Source organism: Rhododendron vialii, chromosome 5a (assembly GCF_030253575.1).
Source record: "Rhododendron vialii isolate Sample 1 chromosome 5a, ASM3025357v1".
Taxonomy (NCBI): domain Eukaryota; kingdom Viridiplantae; phylum Streptophyta; class Magnoliopsida; order Ericales; family Ericaceae; genus Rhododendron; species Rhododendron vialii.
The window spans coordinates 13,824,429-13,836,048 of NC_080561.1; positions in this window are offsets into that span (position 1 = coordinate 13,824,429).

An 11,620-nucleotide genomic window follows, 5' to 3' on the forward strand; every position below is an offset into this window, starting at 1 on the left:
GCGGGCCTTGGCTTGACTCGAGCTCGAGCTTGTTCACGAGCCTTAACAGACCAACGAAAAATGTATATATATTCTCGCATAGGCCTAATACAACCAAAAATATTTTGATTGTGAAGGTATGTATCTTTCATTTTCCTATGGAGGGATGGTGTGCTGGTGTGCGTATGCTCTCGCCTCCCTTGATTGACTGGAAACTGAAAACGAAAAGACAAATTATGAAATAACAATAAAAATCCTTAACTTAAGTGTATATACCCTGGCTCGTGAGCCGAGTTTATCCTAGCTCGAGCTCGGCTCGTTTACAAAACGAGCTGAAAAAATCAGCTCGAGCTTGTTCGTTTGACTTCCAAGCCGAGCTTGAACGAGCCACTAACGAGCCGAGCTGTGAGCCGCTCGCGAGCGGCTCAGTTCGTTTGCAGCACTACCTAGAGTGGTGCAAACTAGGGCAGAACAAAAAATTCGGTGATAGTGAAATCGATCCGGATCAAATTGATCTGTATCTCTTTTTTTTCATGGATTAATGATCCGGACACAGATTCAAAAATTAAAAAACCGTGAGATACGGATTAGGATTGGCTTTTCATTTAAAAATCATGGGTTATCCGAACCAGAACGTGAGATATTTAAAATTTTCAAATATATATAATATATAGGTAACATATAGTAAATAATTGTGATTTTATACCTAGTTTTATAAATTATTTATGACTATTTGACCATATGCTATATCAATATAAACTGTTAAATCTAAGAGGGTAAAGTGCAATTTTAATTGTAGGGGAAAAACCGTATATATTGTTTGAGTCGTTTCTTTCCTTTTTAACCCTAAATTATATCAGGCAACGAAGCCACTTCTCTCTCTCTCTCTCTCTCTCTCTCTCTCTCTCTCTCTCTCTCTCTCTCTCTCTCTCTCAAAGTGCAATTTTAATTGTAGAGGAAAAATCGTATATATTGTTTGAGTCGTTTCTTTACTTTTTAACCCTAAATTATATCAGGCAACGAAGCCACTTCTCTCTCTCTCTCTCTCTCTCTCTCTCTCTCTCTCTCTCTCTCTCTACATTGTAGTTAAACTCACACAAATTAGGTATCTATACTAATCTAGACTAATCAACTAGTTAACTCTCCATTTTGAAGACTCAGTTATGGTTCTCTCTCGAAAAACGTGAAATTTTGACGATCGATCTCTTGGTTGATTCAAGTTCAAGTTCCTTAACTAATACATACTACCATACAATAATTTATAGTTGGAACCTGGAACTAGAAGTGGAATTCTTGCTTGGGATAGTTGATGTGATAACTTGATATAATGTGTTTTAGAACCTGGAATACTTGCTAAATGCTTACTGTAATCGTCTGTTTACATTTTTGGAGTATAGAATCATGTATTTATAGGTGATGAAGTACTTGGTTGATACAATTCATGGACAAAATCGGAACCTAACCATGAGACTTTTGGTCCAAACACGAATTTCATTTTTAAAAAATCATGACTCGCGAATTAGGATTGGATTTATAGAATTCCAAACCGTGCGTAGCCCTAGTCAAACGAGACAAGCTTTTTAATGTTTGATCTCGGCTCGTTTGTAAGCCTTTTTAACAAATCAAGCCAATTTGATTTACTAAATGAGCCCATACAAACAAGTCGAAAGTCTATAAAAGTGAGCTGAGTTTTAGAGTGCAAAGCTTAGCTCGTTTATTGCATGAGCATAAAACTCGTGTTGGAGTTTAGCTCAATAACTAAATGAGTCGAACAAAATCGAGCCCTTAACAAAACAAGTTTCAAGCTTCTCAAATCATACCTACATACACTCAATCCAGTTTCTACATCCTCATATACTCATTGTAACGTCCCAAAATTTCAGCCAAATTTTTTTGGAATAAAATATAACATTTTTTTTTACTTAATTGTCATTACTCATTAAATTAAAGTGATTATTTTTATTATAATCTAACCCTAGCTAATTAAAACCCTATTTGATTTACCCTAAAATTCTATAGGTTTCAACTAGATTTTGTACCATACAATCCATTGTGCAAATCTTGAGTGAGATATTGTGGGTGTGTGTGTGAGCCAAGATTAAGAGGATGGAGGAGAAGAAGATGTTCCCTCTTGTACCCATGGATTCTCACGTAGAAAAATCCTTAAAATTCCTAAGGATTTGGCTATAAAACCATACTTGATTGCTAAGTTTTTGCCTAGGATTTGCTATGATTTACCATGATTCTTTTGTACCCTTAAAATCCCATTGATTGGGGAGCAAGCAAAACATTGGTGCATATGTGTGTTGTGGTCGATCGATCGATCGAGAGAGAGAGGAAAGAGTTAGATTTGGTTAGTACAAAAAAATCTTGTCCTCTTATTTCATATAATCACCTCACCCATCAAACACTCAATTGCCCAAGAGTTAGCCATCCTCACCAATCAAAATTTCCATCAACTAACCTAAGATCTAATAACAAAAGGGAGAGAGAGAGAAAGAGAGAGAGACAGAGAAGGGGGGGAGAGGAGGGAGATTTGGTTAGCACAAAAATCTTGTCCTATTGTTTCATATAATGACCTCACCCATTACACACCCATTTGTCCAAGAGTTCACTACCATTCCCTGTAGACACCCCAATCTGGATCTCCCAATTGTTTTACTTCGTTTTTTGGTTTCTTGTTTCCCCGATGATGAATTGGATCGAAAAATAGTTTTGAGAATGAAATGGTTTGAGCTTGGAGCGAATGGAACCTATCTTAAAACCCCAAAACCCTAAGTCAAAACCCTGACCTTAGGTTTGACCATCGTGCGTTGAATTGGAACTCACGCGCGGTGATCCATCTACCAGGTGTTGGTCAAAGTCAAAGCCTTGACTGTTGACCAGCGCGCGGGTTGCTAGAACACTCGCGCGATGACGTCACTTCATTGCACACTGGTTAACACTTGTCACTTTCACCTTTTTCCAGCTAGATTTTGTGATGATCAGGGGTCTACTGACCTGTGGAACCCCATTTTCGTCGTCTGAACAGCGTTTTGCAGGTGCATGGGTTGCACCACCCTCACAACCACTCCCATCAACTCGTTGGCCTATTTCTCCACCAAGAGAGGCTGGCCAGTCTTGTTGGTTGGTTGCTAAGCCTATTTCTCCACCAACCTTTCACCTCCTCTTGCCCTATATATACCCCATTGGTCTTCCAAGTCCAAGGTTACAAAAAATCAAGCAAAAAGCTATACAAACCCTAATACACTTGGTCTTCCATTACTCTTGCCATCTTCATACACTTATTACACAAGTTCTACCACCTTGTTCAAGCCATTTTCATATCACTCAAGCAAAGGTATAAGTTTGCTGCCTGTTTACTGTTTTGATCCCTGAGGGGGGCTGACAAGGCCAAGGCTGGTAATCAATACCAGTTCTGGCCCTAAGGTCAGCAGGGTTACAAGAACCGTGCAACCGGCTCTCCCACGCGCGATGGACCCATATACGCGGGCGACTGTTTTAGGTAACGCGCAACAGTTCACGTGGGGATGGGATGCTGGTTGTTTTACATTTGTATTGTACTTTAAATTACTTGAAGCATGATTAGAATTAAACCACTGTTTTACATGTTAAAATCCTTAGCTTAGCTTAGGTCATTTAATATTTCACTCTGGAATGCCCCTGGGTTGCTTCTGAAGATGTCTCAGAGCCCAGGCATGCAAAGCAATTCCTGGAAGTCCAGTAGGACCAATGCGCGCTTGTCCCAGTGTCTCACGCGCTTGTTTGACTATTTCCAGTGGCTGCTTTTGCATGGGCAACTTGGTCCCTGACCTCTATTTAAATACCCCCACTGTTTAGGGGTTGTATTTCGATTTCATTCATTCTGTTTGTAATAATTATTTACTTTCAGTACATGTAAATTGCTTGGTTGCCCCCTGGGTGAGCACTGGTCATTCCAGAGCCCAGAAGGAGATAAAACTCAACCTGTTGGTAGGATATCAAGCAGCGCGCGATTGTATGGGTTTGTCACGCAAAGGTGGGCTTGCATGCACATATATCCAGGCTTGCAAGTTGGCCACTGCTTGTGTCAAATTCATACAAAAGCACTGTTTCGATATCTAGTCACGGTGTTGGATTTTATCTCATTTATTTTCTAACATATCATCCATCCATGCTATTTTTCGATCACATCCTGCAAACTGTTACAGCTTTAATCCCCGATAAACTGTTCCCCCGCCCTAATTGGCTAAAAATTGGTTAATAAAAGAAGAATCGCAAAAACTATTTTCACAAAATGTCTAAGTAGAAACCGATCTCCGGATTGGGCGAAAGGGGTGCCTTAAAACCCTTCCCCTTTCGTAACCTAGCTCCCGAACCCAGGCATGGTTATGACGGACTGGTTCCTTCACTTTTTCAAATCAAATAGCGCGGCAGGTGCTTCGAAATACGGTTCCTAGGGTGTCGGACCTTCAAACCCGAGTGGCGACTCTATATTTTTGAGCGCTTGCCATCAGCGCTCACGCTCCCTCGATCCGGGCCCGTGCATTTTGGAATCCGAAAATTCCAAAGGGCATGCTGCCCACATTCCCCATCAAATTTTCCAACACCCTAGCATCCAAGAGTAACAAGAGAGAGATAATAATGGCAACACATGCCATTTCTTTTGGCCCAAGCATTAGCCGGTTATGAGGGGAGAGAGAGAGAGGTTCAAATTAATGCCTATAAATACCTCCCATGCATTCTCATTTCACACACACCTCTTCCACACGTCATGTATTCATTTGTTACAAAATTGAGATAAGTTAGAAAGAGAGAGAGGGTTCGGGTCTTAGAAGGGAAGAGAAGAGCCAACCCTGTTTCCATCACCCCACCACCGAAACACTGCCACACCACCACCATATTGCCACATTGATCTCCAAAGTTCAAAACATAAAAATTACTAGTTGTTTTTTATTCTAGAAAAAGAAAGTTATTTCTTTTTCTTCTGAATCGAACCTGACAAGTCGTCACTCTGTTCGCATTTCCATCCGACATTCCCATAGAATCTACTACCGCCAAGAAGAACGGTAGAAATATGTACTCACCTAAGTATAATGTGGATGTGCTATATGATTAAATATTGAAATTAGGATTTTTATGCATCGCATGTTAACATTAATATAATGATTTTAGAAATTAAATGATGAATACCGTTATAATTGATCGCGAGGTAGAAACCTCCTATCTACTTACCTAAATATATAGTCGTTATAATTTTTGTTGAAATATTGAACTATATAGTTTTTATGATAAAAGCATGCAAAATAAAAACATGATAATGGTAGTATACCTCTTAGAATCTGGAAATGATATCATAAGGAAAATGTTCTAGACTTGCTAAGTGTACTGTTATTTTTAAAAAGAAAGAAAGAAAAGAAAATGATAACTAGATTGTTTGTTGAATAGTTGTTAGAATTGATACCCGTAAACTTTAAAATGGTATAATGAGTAGGAATTATGCTAAACCAAAGATTCACTGTTATTAGTTAAGTAAAGCACAGTTTTAGACTTTGGGAAATGAAAATGGAACCAACTGTTTTTATGAGGTAAAATTTTAAGTGGAAAGTTGCCAAGAGTGTTACCGCTAATATAATAGAAATGTTATTTTTATCAAGATACTGTTATAGTCTATAAATTCGTAAAGTAGAAAAATAAGATATTAAGTGTTTATTTTTATCGCATGATTTTAGCAAGCTTGGAATGAATAATATGAACACAAGGAAAAGATGCATGGTTACGAGACACGAGAAACGAGAAATGAAATATGAAAAAGGTTTAATAATTGTGTGAGCATTAGAGCCCGAGTGGAATCTGAAAGAATGGTTAATGGAATCATGGCTCGGGTGTGCGTCTAAGAGCATGAGAGCTCGATGGAATTTGAAAGAATGGTTAGCGGAATCATGGCTCGAGTGCGGGTGTGAGAGCATAAGAGCCCGATGGAATCTAAAAGAATAGTTAGCGAAATCATGGCTCGAATGTGCGTATGAGCTTGGAGCCCGATGGAATCTGAAAGAATGGTTAGTGGAACTAGTGTCATGTGTAAATATTGAAAGAGCTGATGAAGTGAATAAGATTGAAAACCCGATGGAATCTAAAAGAATGGTTAACCGAATCAGTGGGTGGAAAAGTCTAGGTTTAGTCTGGGAGCCCGATGGAAACTGAAAGATGGTTAGCAGAACCAGTGCTCGAGTAAACTTAATGAAAAGTGAAATCGATACTTTATATATGATGACACGAATTGCGATACGCTGCGTTGACTCTGAAAAAACATTGAAATTTTTTTGTTGAATTGGTGTATAGGTTGAACTGTTAAATTTCAGTATTTTACATTGCTAAATATATGCTATTTTTGCTAGAGTAAGGGACATAGGGGTAATAATTGTGTGAGTAAGGGACATAGGAGAAATGAGAAATGAAATATGAAAAAGGTTTAATAATTGTGTGAGCATGAGAGCCCGAGTGGAATTTGAAAGAATGGTTAATGGAATCATGGCTCGGGTGTGCGTCTAAGAGCATGAGAGCTCGATGGAATTTGAAAGAATGGTTAGCGGAATCATGGCTCGAGTGCGGGTGTGAGAGCATAAGAGCCCGATGGAATCTAAAAGAATAGTCAGCGAAATCATGGCTCGAATGTGCGTATGAGCTAAGAGCCCAATGGAATCTGAAAGAATGGTTAGTGGAACTAGTGTCATGTGTAAATATTGAAAGAGCTGATGAAGTGAATAAGATTGAAAACCCGATGGAATCTAAAAGAATGGTTAACAGAATCAGTGGGTGGAAAAGTCTAAGTTTAGTCTGGGAGCCCGATGGAATCTGAAAGATGGTTAGCAGAACTAGTGCTCGAGTAAACTTAATGAAAAGTGAAATCGATACTTTATATTTGATGACACGAATTGCGATACGCTGCGTTGACTCTGAAAAAACATTGAAACTTTTTTGTTGAATTGGTGTATATGTTGAACTGTTAAATTTCAGTATTTTACATTGCTAGATATATGCTATTTTTGCTAGAGTAAGGGACATAGGGGTAGGAGTTAGCGACTGAGCTTTATAGCTCATGGTGTTACTTTTGTGACCCTGGCATGTTATGCCAGACCTAGATGATGAACAGGGGATGTATTATAACCTAGAGGAGTTTGGAGCTGAGCAGACTGCTGCTAAACAAGACGGATGCCCTGAAGAGTAGAATTTACCGTAGTACCCTTCCCTACCATTAAAGGATTGTAATTCGAAATTGAAAATATTTGGCTTGTAATGACATATTATTTAATAAATGTTTAACTTGGATTAGAATTTATTAAATTAACGTTCCCAAAATTTGGGGCGTTGCACTCATATTCTTCCTCGTCGTAAACTCATATTCTTCCCATGGCTTCCAACGGAGAACTCTTTAAAATCTTCTTATAGCTTCCTACTAAATCCATATTCAAGCTCGCATCCGTTGCAAAAATCTTGCATTGAATTCTCTTCGGAGGACTTCTTCATCAAGAATAAATCTCAAAACCTGGTTCATAAAAACGATTCTATATTCTTCATATAACGAAATTTGTGATAGAAGTACGAGGGAGAACCAGAATTTCACATGTTGCCAGATGAGAAAAACTTCTTCGAAGTGCCAAATAAATCGCTGGATTTTCTTAAGAAATTTGGTCACCTCTTTGATTTGTCCAATGGGTTGGTTTGTCATAGAAATTCAAGTGAAAAAATCAATTGACAGTCAACTATTTATTTGTAACCCCACAACTCAAAGGTGTCTATCCATACCCAACCCTTAGAAATTTTAGGACCCAAATTGGCAGTTGAACATTGTGCATTTGATGAGTTTCCAAGCGATTAATTTTTTATGGTAGTGCAGGCGAGTAGTGGTCTTTAGACCTCATATGCAAAATCTACTCGCCAGCTGAAGGGATATGGTAAGAGATGGGGGTGGTCAACTTTGGCACTAGAAAGATTCTTTTCGAATCCCTAGTATAAGCGTATTTCTATTGGAATATTTTAATAAAAATAAATTAAAATACTTATTACTTATTATTACTTTTCCGTTGCAATATTAGTGCATAAATATTATCTATTACAAAAGCATAAAAGTAATTTAATTCTATCATTATATATGATAATAATTGAGACTTAAATAGTATGACCTCGGTATATATGGGTTTTTGACAAGAGAGAAAGTTGGGTGAAAATAGTGAAAGTAAAGGAAGAATTTGGAGATTACACATAAATAATGAAAAAGAGTTTTAGAATATTCTTATACTATTTTCTATAGAGTTGGGCAACTCGGTTCATGATTCCTTCAAACCTCTCGGTGGTCGTGAACATCGGATGAGGAATGCTTGTAAGCTCTTGGGTTTAATTTTGGGGCTAGTACACTTCGATAAAACCTTCACGAGTGGAGGAATATTAGCCTTAAGATAGTGACTACATGACTCTCATTCTAACAGACAACATCTTTCCTATTTTCATTACTTGTATATTCTCTCGTATCTACTTGTGTTTTTATGTTTATGTGTACCTATAATTCTTGTGATAAATAAATATTTATGAACAAAAATTCTTGCAATTTAAGGCTAATATGTTTCCCTCTGTGGTTAGGAGAAAAGAAGTTGTCTTTATGTGTAATTATCTAAATTTGTTCGTGAATTTGATGCGTGTTTGTTGGTCTTGCACGATCTATTGAATCTGCTACGCTGTATCTTGTTCGCGTTATGGTATCATTGCTATTTGCTCATGTAAATGCTAGAACTTCATCCAAGTATGTGAAAACATTCTATTATGTATATGTGCACCTAAGTGTTATTTAAGTCTAGTTATCTGGAGATTTGATCAAACAGTTTGGCTAGAGAAGACTTTAAAGGAAAAGAAAAATATGGTTTTCATTAATTTGTATTTGCCGAAAGATAATACCATAACTAAGTACTAGTGTAATTTCACGTGTTTTGCACAGTGTTGTGTGCTCATTGGTGTAATTGTGCATATATGTAAGATAGTTCAAATTAAGATTTAGTTATGGAAACAAAGAAGTCGTAAGAGTAAGTAATTGAATGAAATGTCAATTTTACTATAAAAAAAATGAAGAAGATAGTATTTTATAAGCAATGCAAAAGGAGTTCTTGTACGAAAAAAATAACATAAAGAACACTATTTTGGAGTACCAAAATTTTTTAATTTTGTAGACTCAAATAATTAATTAAGGCTATTGTAATTTATAGATCATGCAAGTAATTTAATCTAACATATGCACTAAAACTAAAGAGAGTCTCAAATAGCTCAACCTTGTTAAAAAAAATGATTATAAGGAATGGTATTTCTGATTCCATAAGGGCAAATTAAATATTGCATAAACATAGATCAAAGAAATATGTATTTAGATTAAAATATAAACTCCTTCTCAAACAACAGCAATAATAATCAAGATAATGTCATGGATTAGATTCTAAAATTGTGAGAATAATGAGGCTTTTTCGTCCGTGTGTTTTGAAAAATAACTGTAAAACCTTGCCGCAAGAGAGTCTTTCTCCAAATATCGTACAAAATTAGAACTCAGTTTGCTAAGAGCACACAACAAACTATCAAGTATTGATGCTGAAATAGACAAAACCATAAAAGTAAAACAATTAGAAAACCCCAGAAAGAAGAGACCACTCAAAATACTTACTATTTGAAGAAGTTCTAACGAAATCATAGTCTAGGGTTATGAAATCTAAGAGAATCTGACCACGTGCGTATTTCTTCGTATGTAAGAATCTACAATTGAGAAATTGATGCATCTATCTTCGTCTGAGTTACAGAGGGATCGATGAGAGAGAGAGAGAGAGAGAGAGAGATAAGGATTTCTTTCTTTCTAATGGTTAGATTGAGAAGATGTATAAATCTTTTTCTTCTTAACAAAGCAAAGAGGGACCTAAAATACCCATGAAATACCTTTTCTTCTTGACTAAGCAAAGTAGGACCTAAAATACCCCTAAAAAACTTTTTCTTCTTGACTAAGCAAAAGAGGACCTTAAATACCTAAAATACCCTCAAAAAATCCTTCTCTTCTAGACTAAGCAAAGTAGGACCTAAAATGTCCCCAAAAGCCTTTTCTTCTTAACTAAGTAAATGAAGACCCAAAATATCTAAAATACCCTCGAAAAATCTTTTCTTCTTGACTAAGCAAAGTATGACCTAAAATAACCTCAACTCAAGACATCCAAAAGAAATTTGAACGACGAAATCTACAAGGGTAATTTTATCTTTTAACTTGGTAGCTTGGCTTGCCATAAATTAGGGGAAAAAAAGGTTTTTTTTTTTTTGTACCTATAAAAAATAATATCCCTTAAATTAGGGAAAAAAAGATTTTTTGTACCTCCTTTTCTTCTTGACTAAGCAAAAGACCTAACACTGAAATGCCTAAAATACCCCCATATCTTAACTCCACCATTGACAAACTACGAGGACAAATCTGTAATTTCACGGTGTGGCTTGGCTTGCCATACTACGGTCTTTTAGATCTTCCAAATAAGGCGAAATGACAACCATGTCTTTCAACTCAAACCACAAGGGTAATCCTATGAGGAGTAATTTCATATTTTCACGGCATGCCTTGGGTTACCATCCTATCTTCTTCTATTACAAGTGTATTGATACGATCTGCTGAAAGATATGTAAAACAACTTCTGGAGAATAGCATATGTCACAACTAATTATTAGTGAAGGGAGAAATAGAAGAAAAAATAATTATTCAATCGTTAAAAAATATTCGCTTTGTATATTGCTTTGTTCTGTTCATAACAATTTGTGGGGAAACAATAGTTTTCTTTGTTTGCATTGTATAAAAAACAACAACAACAACAATAATAATAATAATATTCATCTATCAATGAAAATACTTTATGTTAAGTAAAATGGTCTCCATAAGAAAGAGAGCATAGGGTTTCATAAGAGTTTCTCTATATATTTTGGATAGACCAAATTTGTCTTACTCAAACCTTGAACAAATTATGATGGTCATGTTTCATTACAATGTTCTGTCATGGTGCTGGATATTTTTGTGTTTCATTAGTTTCTCCATAGTCTATTGTAATAATCATAAGGTGAAATATTTACAAGAGAAACTATGCTTGGATTGCATCTCAATCAATGCATGCAGTTAATAAATTTTGCGGTAAAATATATGCTTGGATTATCCCAAGTTGTGTTCAATGAACGGACCTGAAGAATTGGTGTCCATGAATTGTTTCATCTTATACATAGTTCTAATTCCTGTCAACAATTTTTTCTTTTAAAATATCTTAGATTGGTTGTTAGTAGTCTATTTATTTTTGCTTAGACCACTACTTGTTACTTGGTTAATTAACTGGGAATTCGTTGTTCAATATTTTGTGAATGTAGTTATTGGAATTGATTCATACTTAATAGGGGGAGAAAGTGGTTTCACGTGAAATGTCAAAATGGTGATTTTGTTAATAAATCTTTTGGACTCCTTCAATATTAACAGATTTGGAAGAAGAGTAACTGACAAGATTGACCTCTTTCATATGTTATAAATGCTTATGGGTGATAATCATCATTTTAATATCATGTATTGTGGCCGTTATAGACATGAGATTGATGATCGTAAAATACTTGATTAATACTA